Source organism: Sus scrofa, chromosome 3, assembly GCF_054392235.1.
Source record: "Sus scrofa isolate SSC_HxYL_T2T_F1_AM1 chromosome 3, Sscrofa_HxYL_maternal_Yorkshire_Landrace_v2.0, whole genome shotgun sequence".
NCBI lineage: Eukaryota > Metazoa > Chordata > Mammalia > Artiodactyla > Suidae > Sus > Sus scrofa.
Window position 1 is genome coordinate 87,096,373 of NC_139385.1, and position 18,266 is coordinate 87,114,638.

At 39.5% G+C, this 18,266-nt stretch overlaps 1 long non-coding RNA gene across 1 annotated transcript in view; it reads left to right on the forward strand.

Moving 5' to 3' along the window:
• LOC110259995 (uncharacterized) overlaps positions 1-17,400 on the forward strand; it is a 35,148-nt gene extending 17,748 nt beyond the window's left edge. Inside the window, exons 4-5 of the long non-coding RNA XR_014839689.1 lie at positions 4,715-4,834; positions 14,824-17,400. This is a non-coding gene — a long non-coding RNA (uncharacterized LOC110259995). The remainder of the gene's footprint in view (positions 1-4,714; positions 4,835-14,823) is intronic.
• Positions 17,401-18,266: the final 866 nt, after the last annotated feature.

Consider the following 18,266-nt stretch of genomic DNA (forward strand, 5'->3'; position numbering starts at 1 on the left):
TGCAGCTTGCATCAATGTCTATTTTATTTTATTTTACTTCATTTTTTGACTGCATCTGTGGCACATGGAAGTTCCCTGGGCCAGGGATTGAATCTGCGCTAGAGATGCGCTGTACACTACAGATACAAAAATGCTGCAGGGTGGTTATCCCACTGTGCTGGGCTGGGGATCAAACCGGCGCTGCCACAGCGACAAGCCGGATCATTAACCCACTGTGCCACAGTGCAAACTCCACAATGTCTTTATTTTTTATTTTTTTTGTGTGTGTGTCTTTTTGCCATTTCTTGGGCCGCTCCCGTGGCATATGGAGGTTCCCAGGCTAGGGGTCGAATCGGAGCTGTAGCCGCCGGACCGTGCCAGAGCCACAGCAAAGCGGGATCCGAGTTGCATCTGTGACGTACCCCACCGCTCACGGCAACGCCGGATCGTTAACCCACTGAGCAAGGCCCGGGATCAAACCCGCAACCTCATGGTTCCTAATCGGATTCATTAACCACTGTGCCACGACACGAACTCCAATGTCTTTATTTTAAACAAGACCACAATGAGGTGGTAGTAGACATACTAGTAGAAAACAAGCCAAGTATAGAAAAATATTAGGACCTTCATCATCATACTATCTATCCTTTTCTTTGGGTCAGGAGGAAATTGGTAACTGGAGATAATGAACTTGGGTGTTAGGATCCAAGAATTTAAGAGTTTAATCTTTCTGATGTGGGGCAATTATTCATATGTTGACTTTATATTTTTCTTTCAAAACAAACTCAGTCTCTCTTATGCATCATAGTAGGAACTATAACTTGGTCAATGAGATATCCAGGAACTAATAGAAGTCAACGAATAACTCAGATTAAGTAACATGATAATTGGGTTTCCTATGCATTTTTTTTTTTTTTGGTATTAAAACAAGTTAATCAACCATAAAACAAAAACACATCAGAATCCAAGGTTTTATTCAATTAACTTCTGGCCTTAAACATGTTTTTTTTGTTGTTTTTTTTTTTTTGCTTTCTTTCAAATCATTATGTCATATTTCCCCAAGACAGAAAGGATTTATAGGGTGGGAAATTCCAAAGATGGAATAAGAACCAGTTCTTTTAAACTATATTATTTTACCCATAATTATTATTTTTAGTAAAAATGAAAAACAAAAGTTTTCTTCTTGCCCAGAGGGAGATAAAATCTTGAACTTACAAGTTCAAGCAGAGGGACTTCTATAGATATTTGTTTGAAGTGACCCTTATATTCTTATATCATATTTACTCTAAAACATTAGATGAATGAGAAACCTGGAAGGCAAAATAGCTATTAATATAATACCATCAACATACAATTTCATGCCTAGATGCTTTGTTTTAAATTGATTTACAACTTCTTAACATTTTTTCTTGATATTAAGGTCAGAGATTCATAGTCAAACTAGGAAAGTGTAAACCTTTAATGGTCCCCAAATCATAGCTTTTGCTTTCCTGGATGTTAGCCTTTGGAAAAGAAGCTCAAGCCTATATATTGCCAAACTATTGTGGTAGAGTTTAAGGAGCAGAAGAGATTTACTTTTGGGTCAGATGAAACAGGTTAAAATCCCATATGCCGCATATTTAGTTGTGTGATACTGGGTAAGTTATTTAATCTATGTGAGTCACAGTTTCTAGCTGTATTTGAGAGAAAAATATTTCATAAGGTTCATGGATCAGTTTCATAAGGTTCAAAGGATCGGTTCCTCCACTATTTCTTGGATCGTCACTATATATTTGAGTAGCATCATTATAATGTCAAGGGTAGTATAAAAGATGCAGATGGAGTAGGAAGTAAACAGAGATTAGCAAAGGCAGGGGGTCCAAATTTTGGTAGGTAACCTAAGGATAAACCTGTAACTGACTTTCGGATGTGAGAATGGGTCACTCACTGGTCAAGAACACTGGGAGTTCAGACTGTAATCAGTGTTGGCAAAGGGAAATCCAGGGGGCTGGGTATGGTTTGTGAAATATCCATAATCTGGCCAATGAGGGAAGGGATAAAGGAGTCAAATGCTGGGAAAATTGGAGAAATTACATATGGATTGTAGATTAGATAATTGTATCATATCAATATTAAACTTTCCAAATAAATGTCCCTTAGTTATGTAGGAGAATGCCCTCGTTCTAAATGAATATATGCTCTCTATAGGTAAAGTTGCAAGTTTTCTGCATCTCTCTCTCAGTGGGTTCAGGAAAAAAAATTATCTGTATAAGAGAGAATGTGGAGGAGTGATAGAGAAAATGTAGTTAATTGTTAATAATTGGTGAATCTGGGTGAAGGGTAGATGAGAATTCTTTGTACTGTTCTTGCAACTCTTTTGTAAGTTTAAAATTATTTCAGAATAAAAAGTTCTTTTTGTTAAAATATAGTTGTTTACAGTGTTATGTCAATTTCTGCTGTACAGCATAGTGAGCTGGTCACACATATGTACCTTCTTTTTCTCATAGTATCTTCTATCATGTTCTACCCCAAGAGATTGGATATAGTTCCCTGTGCTGTAGAGTAGGACCTCATTGCTTATCTATGCTAAGTGTAATAGCTTGCTTCTACTAATCCCAAATCTCCATGCATCCCACTTCCTCCTCCCTCCTCCCTGGCAACCACAAGTCTGCTCTCCATGTCTGTGATCTATTTCTGTTTTGTAGATAGGATCTTTTGTGCCATATTTTAGATTCCACATATAAGTGATGACATATGGTACTTGTCTTTCTCTTTCTGACTTAACTTCACTTAGTATGAGAATCTCTAGTTCTATCCATGTTGCTGCAAAAGGCATTACTTTGTCCTTTTTATGGCTGAATAGTATTCCATTGTGTATATATATATGTGATATATATATATCACATCTTTTTAATCCATTCATCTGTCAATGGACATTTAGGTTGTTTCCATGTCTTGGCTATTGTGAATAGTGCTGCAATGAATATACAGGTGCATGTATCTTTTTGAATGAAGGTTTTCTCCAGATATATGCACAGGAGTGGATTGCTGGATCATATGGTAGTTCTATATTTAGTTTCCTGAGGAACTTCCATGCTGTTTTCCACAGTGGTTGTACCAATTTACATTCCCACCAAGAGCGAAGGAGGGTTCCCTTTTCTCCACACCCTCTCCATCATTTCTTATTTGTTGTCTTGATAATGATGGAAATTCTGACCAGTGTGAGGTGGTACCTCCTTGTAGTTTTGATTTGCATTTCTCTAATAATTATTGATTGAGCATTTTTTCAAAAATTAAAATGTTTTTAAAAAGATGTCAAATATTCGTTCATTCCTTTGCTCAAATCTATATACTAAGAACTTGCATAGTTTCTGGTACTGCAACAGCTCATTGTCTAGCTGGGGAGACAGGCAGCATTCATGCAATAATTATAATACACTGTCATCAGTGCTGATAATAGTAACACAGTCCTTTGGGAATCAAGAAAGTAGAACAGGAGTTCCTGTCATGGCTCAACAATGGTTAATGAACCTGACTAGCATCCATGAGGACACAAGTGTGATCCCTGGTCTTGCTTGGTGAGTTAAGGATCTGGCATTTTCATGAGCTGTGGTGTATAGGTCACAGGTACGGCACAGATCCAGTGTTGCTGTGGCTCTGGCATAGGCTGGTGGCTACAGAACTGATTGGACCCCTCGCCTGGGAGCCTCCATGTGCTGTGCTGCAGGTGTGGCCCTAAAAAGACAAAAAAAAAAAAAAAAGGAAAGTAGAACAGTCAACATTAGAGGAGTTGAGAAAGCTTTTTGACCCATTAATGTTTGTGGAATAGGGAAGGAACATTAGGAACATTTGATCTGGATGTTAAAAGATAGGTAGAAGTTTGTCAAGGTGAAGATGCAGGAGAAGAAGATTCTGCTTTCGGAGAAACAGAATGGCTACATATTGAAATCACAAGGTCCTGAATATAAGGAGAACGATGCAAAATTCAGTAGCATCAAGGAGGTAGGCAAGGAGGGGAGTGAGTCCAGACAGGGAAGTCTTCATATGCTGGTTCTGCTTTTGTTGGATGAACAAATGGAGAGCTATCAGAGATTTACTAAAGTGTTGACTGACATGACAATTTTGGTTTTTACGGGAAACAATGATAATAGCAGGTTGTGGATGGACTAGACTGAGAATAGTCAAGTCACAGAAGTATCAGGAAGTTCCTTGACTTAACAAATACTTTAATAATTTTCGTGGGGTAGAGAATAGTCACCTTGAGCATATACCTCTCTAAGTTCCTGAATTTTAGAGCATTTCCAATTTCAGAATAAATATTTCATTTATTTTCTAAGGAGCTCTGTGGGGTAGATAGTATTAGCAGCATTTATTTACATTTGTAGATGGAGAAAGTGAAACTTTGAGAAGATGAAAGATTTACCTATCTTCCACTAGTGGAATTCACTTCCATTCCATTAAGTGGATGCCAGGTTTAACTGAGATATTTGATTTCCAAGATCAATATTTTTTTCCTATCAAACAAATGTGCCATAGTCAACTGTATTTTCAGCTGAGCATGAAAATTATGTCATTGCAAAAACAGCTGCAATCATTCACCTTTCTGAATCTATATACTTGGGCATTTCCTTCCCACCTTCACTCTGGATTTACCCATTTAACTTCCTTTGGCCAATGAGACAGTGCAAACATTACCAAATTGGAGATTTGAAAAGCATTCCTGTAACAGGGTTTTCCCTCTCTTGCTGCTCCTTAGAACCCTGAACCTGGCCCATGGATAAACCTTTGCCAGCCTTCTGTGTGAGAGACGTGCCCGAATATCGCAGTTGCCTCAGCTGAATTCAGGACAACTACCAGACATATAAGTGAGGCCATGGTAGGTTATCCAGCCCCGGCTAAGTGCGTCCAGCCCAGAAGAATCACCCAGGTGACTCACAGACTTGTTTATTGTTTTAAGGCATTAAATTTTGGACTTAATATGCAGCAAATGCTGATTAATAGTCTAATATAAAGTAATTCTACAGATACTCTTGGAGATCTATAGATATTTTGGCAAAAAGATAACAAGCAACAAGACAGCATATGTATTTCTAGCAATTAGAGTTATGATTTTCATACTTTATCATATGCAAGTTATCTGGGCAACTTTTAAAAAATTCAGACTTGGAATCACCCCAGGTCCACTAAATTAGTACTGTTGTGGCAAAAGTATAGAAGTTTGCATTTTTAACAAGCTACCCTGTGATTCTTATAGTCACTAAAATTTAAAATAAATTAGCATATTATTTTCCCTATGTTCTCAAATATTCTCACACGAATATCTTTTATTACTTTGAAAAGTTACTGGAAATTAACTTTTATTTATTTATTTATTTTAAATTTGAATTGTAAGATACATTTTATTTTTGTTTTGTTTTGTTTTTTTAATTATTATTTCCCAATATGATTTTTTTTTTCTACTGTACAGCATGGTGACCCAGTTACACATACATGTACACATTATATTTTCTCACATTATCATGCTCCTTCATAAGTGACTAGATATAGTTCCCAGTGCTACACAGCAGGATCTTATTGCTAAACCATTCCGAAGGCAATAGTCTGCACTTATTAACCCCAAATTCCCAATCCACCCCACTCCCGCCCCCTCCCCCTTGGCAACCACAGGTCTATTTGGCAACCACAGGTCTATTTGCCAAGTCCATGATTTTCTTTTCTGTGGAAAGGTTCATTTGTGCCCTATATTAGATTCCAGATATGAGTGATATCATATGGTATTTGTCTTTCTCTTTCTGACTTACCTCACTGAGTAGGAGAGTCTCTAGTTCCATCCATGTTGCTGAAAATGGCATTATTTCATTCTTTTTTTATCACTGAGTAGTATTCCATTGTGTATATATACCATCTTCCTAATCCAATCATCTGTCAATGGACATTTAACTTTTATTTAATTAATTAATTAATTAATTAATTAATTTTTTGTCTTTTTGTCATTTCTTGGGCCACTCCCACGGCATATGGAATTTCCCAGGCTAGGGGGCCAATTGGAGCTGTAGCCACTGGCCTATGCCAGAGCCACAGCAACGCGGGATCCGAGCCGCGTCTGCAACCTACACCACAGCTCATGGCAATGCCGGATCCTTAACCCACTGAGCAAGGGCAGGGACCGAACCTGCAATCTCATGGTTCCTAGTCGGATTCATTAACCACAGTGCCACGATGGGAACTCTGACATTTAACTTTTAAACCTCTATAAAGTCACAGGAATCTCTGAAAGTTTTTTTCTTTTTCTTTGTTTTATGTAGTGTCATTCTCTAGAGTGTCTATGGATTTATTATATAAGAAGAAACAAAACACTTAAATAATCTAAACAGTGACTAGATGTTACTGAAAACTGGCAACATGTATAAGTTCATTGTTTCATAGGAAGGTGAAGTTACTAGTAGAAAAAAGAAAAGGAAAGGAGAAGAAATGAAGAGGGAAATGGTAGGTATGTATACTCTGCAAGAGAGGAAGGAGAAGTTTAATCATTGGAGTGTGTATAATCTCCCAAAGTAGAGTGCAGACAGAAAAAAAAGGGGAGAAAGGTCAAAAAGAAAAATAGGATAATTGTGCCAAGGAGGAATCCTGATATAATTTAAGATTAATACCCACTGTAGCCATCTCAAGTTTCTTCTGTGCATTTATATAGTATCAAAGAGATGGCAAAATCCATGAAGCATGAAAGAACACTACAACATCTGCTAAAGTACTGGTGTCTCCTAACCAAAGGAAAGGGAGGCTGAGATCCAACTCCCAGTGAATGAGGGGGTCCAGTTACACTGTGAGCTCCATTAAGAGAAAAATCAACCAGCTCATTATAATACACAAGGACATTCATTCTTTGGAGTGAGGAGAATGATTACAACTTGAATAGGAAAGCCACAAACCACTAATCAGGGTATCTCAGGTTTGACCTATTCAAGTATATTCCAAATTACCCAATTAGCTGGATTGGCAATAAGTTCCTTGTAGCAGTTATATTGGCACCGATGACACCATAATTGGTTATCTTAATCAAACCTTTGAAAACAAAAAATCATAGGCTGGATATACTCATAACAGGGACTGGGAAATTACAGCCCCCATGTCACCGCTATTAGGTCACTCAACATACTGCTCTGGCAACTGCTCTTGAGAGATTCTGTGAATTTTATTTGGTTTGGTTTTATATTTCCACCCACCACCCATCCTCAAGCTATGCTCCTCTTTCCCAATCATCCAGCCTCCCCCAAAGGGGCACCATTGCTACTTGGGCGAACCCTACAGCCCCTTTCCTGGTCCTGAATCCACTGGCTTTCTTGAGCCATAGTTTGGTAGCCTGGATTCTTAGCTCTCCTGTTTGCTACCCACCACCTTGGGCTCAGCCTATTTCTAAACTGCAGAGGTTGGAAAATTTGCCACCTTCCCCACCATAGGCTTTTCTTTTTTTTTTTTTTTGTCTTTTTGCCATTTCTTGGGCCGCTCCCGCGGCATATGGAGGTTCCCAGGCTAGGGGTCAAATCGGAGCTGTAGCTGCCAGCCTACGCCAGAGCCACAGCAACGCAGGATCCGAGCCGCGTCTGCGACCTACACCACAGCTCACGGCAACGCCGGAACCTTGACCCACTGAGCAAGGGCAGGGATCGAACCCGCAACCTCATGGTTCCTAGTCGGATTCGTTAACCACTGCGCCACGAAGGGAACTCCAGGCTTTTCTGATGATGACTGTGTGCTTAATATCTGTTGAGACTTTGTGTCAATGTAGCCCTGGAATACATGCCTGGCACAGAGTATATATTTACAAATGCATAATCAGTAAGTCAGTTAATAAATAGAAAAAAATTAGATCAGTTATAACACTACTCTAACAGAGGTAGCACATGGCATTTAAAATAAATCTGACCACAACAAACAGGGAATCGGTCCATGTCATTCATTTTCCCCAGAATCTCAAATGATGTTTGGAATAGCATTTATTTTTAAGAAATATTGTTTTGAATGAGTCAACATAGTGGTACTTTTTTTCCCCCTCTTTCTGGTGGAAACCATGAGAAAGGGCTGAGTTTCAGATATGGGTTAAGGCCAAGGTGGAGATAAAGGAACAGCCACAATCTGCAGAGCAAGAGACAAAATTCAGCATTCACTGAAACTTAGAGTCAAAGACTGTAAAATTCTAACCTCCCTGGAAATCAAGGTAATCTTGAGGAGATCATAGACTTTTCTATTGCTTAAGGAATGGGGGATGGAATCAGTCCTGTCAAGATGTTAACCACAGGGACACTATAACCAGCCCACTGGGTTACCCAGTTAATGAAGATAACAGTAATTGTCATAATGAATTTTCAACCCTGTTGAAACAAAATAGTTTCATGATTAACTGTGGGGAAGCTGAGGCAAAATCCAAAGAGTTTGCATATGTAGGCTAGTTTTTTAAAAAATTATTGACAATTATGGATGCAAAATTTTAAGACATGGTCTCTGGTTGGTATGGGTTCCTCTGAAATAAGCATTCAAGGATGAATGGTTTCTTTGGAAGGCAGTCCCAGGGAAACTGATAAGGAAGTGAGGAAGTTAGTCGGGGAAGGGAAGGAAGCCAGCGAAGATGATGTATCAATTCAGTTACCCAACAGCAACTGGTGGACAAGCTCTCTAGAAAACTGGTGGACAATGTAGGATATTACTCAGTCATTCCAATGAAGGTGTCAAGAAGCTGGGACATTTCTCAACTCCCTTCCATTGGTTAAAAGGCTGCTTTTAGGAATATTAACTCTTCCCTTTTCCTGCAGGTAGATCATGTAAACATGCTTCCTGGGTAGAAAAGGTCCCTGGGCAGATGATCACACATGCCATTACCACCTCAGATTGCCATACAATTTAACTAAAATTAATTCAGCATCAGCATAACTTTATTCTATTTTTGTTTTTGCAAATGTTTCCCTTTCCCCATCCTCTATCTAAGGCTCTATAATATCAAAGGATAGTTAAAGAAGGCATTGTCCCTTTCCTTCTTGCTCAATTAAAACCTGAAGCAGAGTTGGATTACTTCTGCAGATCAGGGTGCTCGGCTTTCAAGCACCAGGCAAGAGGCAAAGTCTCTTTTCAAGCAAGAGGCAGAGTTTCCTTGAGGCCACACTTTTAGTTACACCCCTCCCTCTTCCTTCTTCCCATCACCTGTACAGAAAAACAGCATCCAGTTGTCCAGACCCCTGGGTCATTGTTTTATTCTCTTTGGACTCTTTTGCCATTTCTGAAACTTCTATATCCTGGACTCTAATCTCTCTGCCCAATTTGCTGGAAGCAATGCCACTGTATTGCAAACTACTTAAGTAGTCAGATTTCTTCCTATCACTTTGTATTCTTTCTTGCCTCTAGCATTGCACCTAGGACATAAAAGGTGCATAACAATATAGTTGGGCGGTTGGATGGATAAATGATGACTGAGTGAAGAAAAAAGTGAATGATCGATCCCTGTCCCTTAAATGTGCTATTGACTGTCAGTGGGCATCCATTTGCTTCACCATCCTGATCCTTGTTCATTTTTTCTAGTAAAGCAACTTTCCCCAGATAAGATGTCCTCTCTTTCCAAAGACTTCCTAGGATGTTATTGCTCAGGATGCTGGCATCGGCAGGGCTGTGTCTTGAATCCCAACTTCTGCCCTTCTCATTCCCACATCCCATGCTCTCTGCTCTTTGTTAGTTTGCTTTCCCTGCCTCTTTGGGGCACAGGTTCTTTCAGGGAGGCAGGGTACTCATTGATAATAAGATTTAGTAAATTATTATTATAACCTCTTTAGGGTTATTTTCATTTAAAAAGATGGTGTCAGGATTTATTTAAAATATGCTATTGTCAAATTCTCAAATAAGCAGAACATCTGTGTTGTGGTCTTTGCACGTGGGTGAAAAAGAATTTTCTGTATTTAAACCAAGGTGTAGAAAAGACAAGTTTATTGAGGCAAGAGACATTGTTAACACAGTGGGCTGACTTCCTGATAATCAGGGAGAGCCAACTCTGGGCACATAGTCATGTCTGTTTTTATAGCTCAAAAACAAAGGAGTGCAAGGAGTCGTCTTGCCATACACCTGTTGACCTGCTGATTGGTTGGGGAAGAATGAGGTCTTCTGATATACTTACTGGTTGGTTGGGGAAGGATAGGGTCTTTGGATACACTTGCTGGTTGGTTGGAGGCATATGTGCCCCTATAAGGATGGGGTAAGGAATGGGCTACATGCCTGTTCTAGTGGGAGGCAGGAAGGAGTAGGCCAGACTGATCAAGGGGAGAAGGTGAGAAGTGGGCCACATACCTTTCCCAGCAGGGGGCAGGAAGGAGTAGGCCAAGTTGCTGGGATGGGGAAATCTTTAGGAACATTGTAACAATTATAGTGAGACAGGTGGGATGATAAGGTATGGTAATTCTTTTCTTGGCTGGAGGCTTTTTTGAGATTTATTTCCTTGGAGAAGCCTTGAAGTCCCACAGTCTTTTTTAGAGCTGGACCCCTGACTATGCTCTAATTCTGCTGTATCATGACTCCCTCCCCCTCTTGCCCTCTGGCAGAGATTGGACATAGAGTTGTTGCTTTCCTACTCTATCAACTGAGAGTCAACTATATTTTCCCCAAACTATTACTTATCTTATTCCCTCATCCCCTAACAAGAAAACCTAACAAGAACACCTAACAAGAATGTAGTTTGGGGATTTTCACCTCTGAAGTTAAGTAATGAGATCTATGAACTGAATCAAAGTATTGTTGACATCAGATATCTACCTACTGGCAATTCTTTCCATAGAACACTGTACTCTCAAGGCAGTCCCACAACTACAGTATAATTCCGGAAAGGATGGTGGAAAGGTTACTGAGGGAGCAAGGTTCTAACCAAGGTTCCCACAGGAATGCCATAAAATAATCCTGAAATGAGTAAAAAGAACCCAAAGTTCTGGATACATATAGGAAAAGAAAATGAGTGAGAGAAATAAGCCCCAGATCTCCAAAAGGAAAAGGCAGTGTTTGGGGGTCAGAAAGGAGACCTTGGGTGGTGACAGTAGGTGGCATGGGGAGGGGTACTTAGGGTTTTGGGAAAGAAAAAGAGTTTCAAAATTACCAAAGAAACAAATTTTCTTAGAAAAGCATGCAGGTAATCTATCTTGATTTTCATTTTATGCATTTTATGCAAGGCCTCACAAAATCTTACTTGCAAAGTTAATTCAAACTGGCTTGGATAGGAGCGCTGCTGCATGTATTGAAATGTAATGATAAATGGAAGAGGGCAGCAATACATGACATTATGTGATGGGGAAGGGAGACTTTCAGTGCAGAGCTTGAAAGCCTGGTGTTTTGTCGGGTCTTATTTAACATCTTCATTAATGATCTTCAAGAGGGAGTAAAACAATAAAGTATTAATGAAATCTTCACATTTAAATTGAAAAGCAAGCCCCAGTAAGAAACTGGATAAACGGAGAAGAATGCAAAAGAATATTAAGCAATAAAAAAATTGAATGAGGAGTTCCTGTCGTGGCGCAGTGGTTGACGAATCCGACTGGGAACCATGAGGTTGCGGGTTTGGTCCCTGCCCTTGCTCAATGGGTTGATGATCCGGTGTTGCCATGAGCTGTGGTGTAGGTTGCAAACGTGGCTCGGATCCCGCGTTGCTGTGGCTCTGGCGCAGGCTGGAGACTACAGCTCCGATTCGACCCCTAGCCTGGGAACCTCCATATGCCACAGGAGCGGGCCAAGAAGTAAAGACAAAAAAAAAAAAAAAAAAAAAATTTGAATGAGGAAATAAAAGCTAGAAAGAAAGGATATGCATGTGTATATATGGAGAGAGAGTATATCTTCTAAAAACTTCTATAAACAGGGCGTTCCCATCTAGGCTCAGTGGCAACGAACCTGACTAGTACCCATGAGGATGCATGTTCAATCCCTGGTCTTGCTCAGTGGGTTAAGGATTTGGTGTTGCTTCGAGCTTTGGTGTAGTTGGCTGATGCAGCTCGGATCTGGTGTTGCTGTGGCTGTGGTGTAGGCTGGTGGCTGCAGCCCTGATTCCACTCCCTGCCTAAGAACTTCCACATGCTGCTAAAAAACTTCTATAAACAAAGATATTCTTCTAGAAGAAAATTTGGAAGACAATATATGGAGCAATGTTGGAAAATATTTTACCAGGACATGGAACAGGAAATGCTTTTAAGAGGCACATGGCCTGGGATGGCCACACAGAGCAATAAATATCTATTTGGTAGGAAAATTGGGAAATCTAATTTTTCCCTGTCCCAGCCCTTCTAGACCAGCATCTTTTTGACACACACACACACACACACACACACGCACACACACGCACACTTCCTGCAGAGAAAGAGCAATCAGTTTTTTTAAGAGTTGGGCATTTTTTGATCAACTTGTATTTTACCAGTTACTGCTACTATTGGAAAAATTGTTTTTATATTTTAATTAACTACAGTCTTTAGAAATGAAGTCTAGGGACTTTGATTCAAGAGAGGAAAAATGAAAATTAAATTTCTCAAATGAACTGAATGCTACCAAACATACTACATTTTCTTGAATCTTCCCCTTTTTAATTTAGCTCAGTCTTTCTCAAAATTTCTGATGTCAAGACCCCTTTATAGGAGTTCCTATTGTGGATCAATGGTAACAAACCCCACTAGTGTCCTTGAGGAGGAGTGTTCGATCCATGGCCTCACTCAGTGTGTCAAGGATCTGGCGTTGCCATGAGCTGTGGTGTAGACCGCAGGTATGGCCTGGATCCTGCATTGCTGTGGCTGTGGCTGTGGCTGTGGCTGGCTGCTGCAGCTCTGATTCATCCCATAGCCTGGGAACTTCCACATGCTGCAGGTGCAGCCTTAAAAAGGAAACAAAAAAAAGAAAAGACCATTTTATACTCCTTTTTTTGTCCTTTTGTCTTTTTAGGGCCACACCCACGGCGACATATGGAGGTTCCCAGGCTAGGGGTCTAATCAGAGCTGTTGCTGTCGGCCTGTACCAGAGCCACAGCAGCACCAGAACTGAGCCACGTCTGTGACCTACACCACAGCTCAAGGCAGATCCTTAACCCACTGAGGGAGGGCAGGGATAGAACCAGCAACCTCATGGTTCCTAGTCAGATTCGTTTCTGCTGCGCAAAGACAGGAACTCCACTTTACACTCTTAAAGTTATAGACAACCCTAAAGATCTTCGATTAAGGTCGACTGTAGCTATCAGTATTTACTGTATTAGAAATTACAACTGAGAAAAATATGTTATTTTACTCAAAATAGCAATAAACTCTATATCACATAATTAAAAAAAATTACATTTCCTAAACAAAATAATTAATGGCATTGTTTTACATTGTTACAAATCTCTTTAATATTTGGCTTGGTAGAAGATAGCTGAATTCTCATACTAGCTACTATATACAGTCTGCTCAATATGTTGTCTTTCTTGAAATATATAAAGAAAATCCAACTTTGTACAGTTAGGTATTTGGAAGAGGAAGAATAACACAGAACATGTGAAAGAGTCTTGGAAAACCCAGGGCTGGGGTCCTCATTTTAAACTTTGAGAATCCTACTGTAGGTCAAAGAGTAATTACATCATTCAGGGTCTACGTATGAAGAGATGAATTCTCTTTGTAAAGACAATATTGCATGGAAAAAAAAACAATAGCTTGGGAAAAAAATCTTTGAGAGCATGGGAACATTGGAGTGTCTGGAATATGTAGTGAGGTGTTAAGAACACTTTCAGAGCTGACATGTACTGTCTAACGAAGCCACCGTTCCATGAGGGCAGACTGGAGAGTATTTTCAAAACTCAGCTGCAACTAGAAAAAACTTTTGCATTTACCAGCTTACCCACTTGTTTGCTAATGCTGAATGTGTGATTTTAGTTAACAGAAATATGGAGGCTACGAAACTTGAAGGTCACCCAAGGATAATCACTGGAACATAAACCACCAAAACTTGAAGATTGAGTTGGGTTACTGAAGGAAATCCAAAGGCATACAATAACACTATTCTGTAGAATGATAAGCTTAGAGAATCCCTTTAAAATGGTTCCAAGTCAGAACGTTGGGTCACCTTTCAGACTGAATTGGCCAATGATTTTGACAAATATTTTTACTGCTCTGATAAGTAGTTTTAATGACTTGACCAAATAGTTATTTTGGCAATCTCTACAATATTACCAGAGTATTCAACATGTAATTCTGATTATGTAACTACCTCGCTTTGCTCAGATTTCTCCTAAGACTTCTCTTTGTGGTGTGGTCCAAAAATCACATAGGGGGATTGTTTGTAAATGTAGAATCCCAGTGCCCACCTCAGGCTACTGAACTAGAATGTGGGCTAAAGTAGTTTCTGGAAATACACATTTTAATTTCTTCCCCAAGTGAATCTTCTGGTATTCAACTTGCAGATACATTTTATAGGATGTATAGGATTAAGTACAACATTCTTCATGCTTAGTCCCCAAAAGTTTGAGGTTAATTTAATTTTGCTCAACGCATATATTACCCACACCAACTGCTTATAATTACCCATATGTGCCCCATTTTCTCATACGTCTTTACCTTTGACCTTGCTACTTCCTTAGCCAAGTTGACACCGGCAATCTCGGGTGTGTTTGGCCAACTCATGCTCTTCTTTCAAAACTCAGGTCCAATTTCATCTCTCTGTGAAGTCTTCCCTGACTTACCCAAGGAGTGAGGCTATCTCTTTTTGTGAAATGCACCTTGACTCAGCATTGTGTTTATATGTTTGATCCCAATGTAGAATAGTACCCATTTTCTTGACTACATCTCTGAAATGTTAGCTTTTCAGCAGCATAAGCTATAATTTTTTTTTTTTCATCCACAGATTCCAAACACTTGGCCCAGTGACTAGAACGCTGTACATGCTAAATAAAAATTTTTGAGGAGTTCCCATCATGGCACAGTGGAAACAGATCTGACTAGGAAACATGAGGTTGTGAGTTTGACCCTTGGCCTCACTCAGTGGGTTTAGGATCCGGCATTGCTGTGAGCTACAATGTAGGTCACAGACTCGGCTCAGATCCAGCATTGCTGTGGCTGTGGTGTAGGCCGGCAGCTATAGTTCCTATTCAACCTCTAGCCTGGGAACATCCATATGCTGCAGGTGCGGCCCCCCAAAAAAAAGCAAAAAAAAATTTTGAAAATGAACATAGTACTTCCTAGAAAATATAATTATATAGTGAAAATTCTGAAAGCATGCATTCAAATTTATTTATTTTTTTACATTTTCTTTTGTTGTAGAGACAAAAAGTTAAAAACTCAAAGGAAAAGAGAGCGAGAAAGAGAGAGGGAAAGATGGTAGGGGTGAGAGTCAATGTATACAAAATCAGCTAGTGCAAATCAGCTTTATACAGCTAATGTATGAAGTTGGAAAAATGAGGCATGGTCACACACCTTTGAGGCAGAAAGTCTCATTAGTATGCAATGGAATAAACAATGGATTCCAAATTCAAGTTCAGAGCAGTAATAAATCAAAGCAATAAGGTGACAAATGACGGCATCAGCAACAGCAGTGGCTATTAGTATGTGCACCTGCTGTGAGACACGCAACCCAGGGAGATGCCTGGGAAAAAATGCCAATGCTAGACCAAGAGGAAAGACATAATTTTGAAATGGATGAAAGCTGGAAGTAGAGGTTACAACACTAGAACATTTTTGTAAGGTAAGAATGGAAAACTGAGCTGGCCAGGAACCCTTTGTTAATTACCAATAAGCTCCAGGTAGTATTTTTATTTTTCATTTATTTATTTTTGTCTGCACCTGTGGCATGTGGAAGCGCCTGGGCCAGGGATTGAACCCATGCCACAGTAGTGACTTGAGCTGCAGTGACACTGTGAGGACCTTAACATGCTGAGCCACCAGGGAAGTCCAAAGTATTTTTAAATAAGTTGGTCAGTACCTTCTGAGGATTTCTAATGGAGTGGTCTCCCTGTTTGACTACTCTTGGTTTTGTTACTATCTTCTGATCCAAGAGAGTTAAAATAATAGAGTTATCACTGCAGAAATAAAGCAATGTTAGCATGTCCAAAAAACCCTCTAGATTTGTGACAAAACAGGTCCAGGTCATTCATACCTAGTTGCCATAGCGGTATCAATGGATAAACCAAGACTGCTCACCATGTGAGGCCCCTAAACTGTCACATTTTCCAACTTTAGTGCTAATTGAAAGCGTCGGCTTGACTCTTTTCAGAGGATTTGTTGTTTGGGGGTTTTAGTTTTGTTTTTTTCAAGCTAAAGCAACAAATAGCCACAGAAAACATCATTCCTGGTTGCTTCTAATAAGGAGAAAAAAAACATCATACATAATCTTTTTATGTTAAATGTTTACATATCCATCAGATTCATCATGGCTTTTTGAAAATTGATAATTCAACAATTAATCTGCTATCAAAGGAATCAGTGTCAGAGTCCACTTGGGATGCAGCAGGTTAAGGATCTGTTTCGTCACTAGAGAGGTTTCGGTCACCGCTGTGGCATGGGTTCAATCCCCATCTCAGGAAGTTCCACATGCCAGAGTGCAGCCAACAACAACAACAAAAGAATCAGTATCAGTGATAGAATGTTGCTTGTGGCTCTAATAAATATTGCAACATTAAATGATTGGCTATGTGTTATTCATAAGGTTTAGCTTTAAATAACATGGTGAACATACTTGTAAAATATTTAATTTTCTCATACCCCATATGCTAAAATCAAGTCAAGCACATCTTCCAGCAAAAGAGTGAACAAGCCTGTTAATGTGGAAGCCTCCTAAATAACACAGGTGAACATTTTTGCAGTGCACATTGGGTTGGCATTAGTGCTCTCTGAATTCTGGCAAGAAGGCCTCTAGCAGGTAGCCAGAGATAACAATAGCTACCATTTATTAAGGGCTTGCTGTATTCCAAGCGCAGTGGTATCAGATCATAAGAATGGAGTGAAGGTGAAGGCATTGCAAAGGCAGCAGCATGTCCCAACATTCCAAGAGTTATGAGAGAATACAGTGCATTCATTTGAAAAATGAGTCTGATCTACTTTCAAATGAATTGGAAACATGATTTCCCCATAAATGCCATTTCTCTGGCTGTTACTTTAGGCTGTGCATTGTGGAAAACAGTACAGAGGTTCCTCAAAAAACTAAAAACAGAGATATGATATGATCCAGCAATCCTGATCCTGTGTGTATATTGGACAAAACTGTAATTCGAAAAAGACACATACACCCCTATGTTCATGGAAGCACCATTCACAACAGCCAAGACAAAGAAACAACATAAATTTCCATAGACAGAAGAAAGATAAAGAAGATGTGGTACATATGCACAATGGAATATTACTCAGCTGTCAAAAGAATGAAATAATGCCATTTGCAGCAACATGGATGGACCTAGAGATTCTCATACTAAGTGAAGTAAATCAGAAAGAGAAAGATAAATACTGTATACCACTTATACATGGAATCTAAAATATGACACAAATGAACCTATTTTTGAGACAGAAAAAGACTCACAGACATAGAGCACAGACTTGTAGTTGCCAAAGGAGAGAGGGAGGAATGGATTGGGAGTTTGGGATTTGCAGATGCAAACTATTATATATAGGATGGATAAACAACAAGGTCCTAGGGTATAGCACAGGGAACTGTAGTCAATTTCAGGTGATAAACCATGATAGAAAAGAATATGGAAAAAAAGTATATATGTGTATAACTGAATCACTTTGCTGTACTGTGGAAATTAACACGACATTGTAAATCAGCTATACTTCAATAAAATAAATTTTAAAAAGGAGTCAGGCTGGGGCACATGTCTAATTTCTATAGCATCCATCCTCTCACCAGCTGTTCACTAGTCACTGCTGATGCCTTTTGTCCATCCTGAACAGAGAGTTTCAAAACCTACCGAGATAGATTACTTTCTTTCCTTTCTTTACATCTCCTGTCTAGCTGTTGTCAGGGCAATTCTAATCTGATCTTGGCCTCACCTCCTTGCCCCTTGCTGCCACTGCTTCGATCCTGGAGCCCTTTCACCCTGACCCACTTTGCAACAACCACCATAACAACAATAACACAACAAACTGGCTAGAATGCACGATTCATTTCCAGGCAATTTTCGTATAACAAAACATAAACAAATATGTAATGAACTGAGGCTTCTTTGTGGTGATTAAACTTAGCTGTCAGGGACTTCCTACATGTAAACCACAGTGCTAGAAAATAAAGTACGGGAATGGAACATAAATATCAAAAAATTATTTAATGAATCCTGTGAAGAAGCTGAGCCATCAGCT